Here is a 285-nt window from a genome sequence, read left to right on the forward strand (position 1 = left end):
TCCTTGCCCTGGCAGGGGCAGGGCTCCTGCCTGGGCTGCTCGGCTGCCTGCACTCGGGTGAGACGCTGGGGCTGGAGCTGTGGGCGTTCGCATCTCCAACCGGCACATGTGAGCAATGTGCCTTTAAGACTAGCAGGAGAGCAATAGTATCTCCCTCCCTCCTGTTAATTGTAGCATGTTTTTCAGCCGTGCTTTCCAGTCACATTCGCGGCTGTGAGAGGAGGGAGCAGCGCTGGGGCTGGCCGGCCGGGTGCCGTCCGGGCAGGCGTGCTCTCCGCGCCGGGG

This window comes from Athene cunicularia (assembly GCF_003259725.1).
Source record: "Athene cunicularia isolate RWA chromosome 4 unlocalized genomic scaffold, athCun1 chr4_part3, whole genome shotgun sequence".
Lineage (NCBI taxonomy): Eukaryota > Metazoa > Chordata > Aves > Strigiformes > Strigidae > Athene > Athene cunicularia.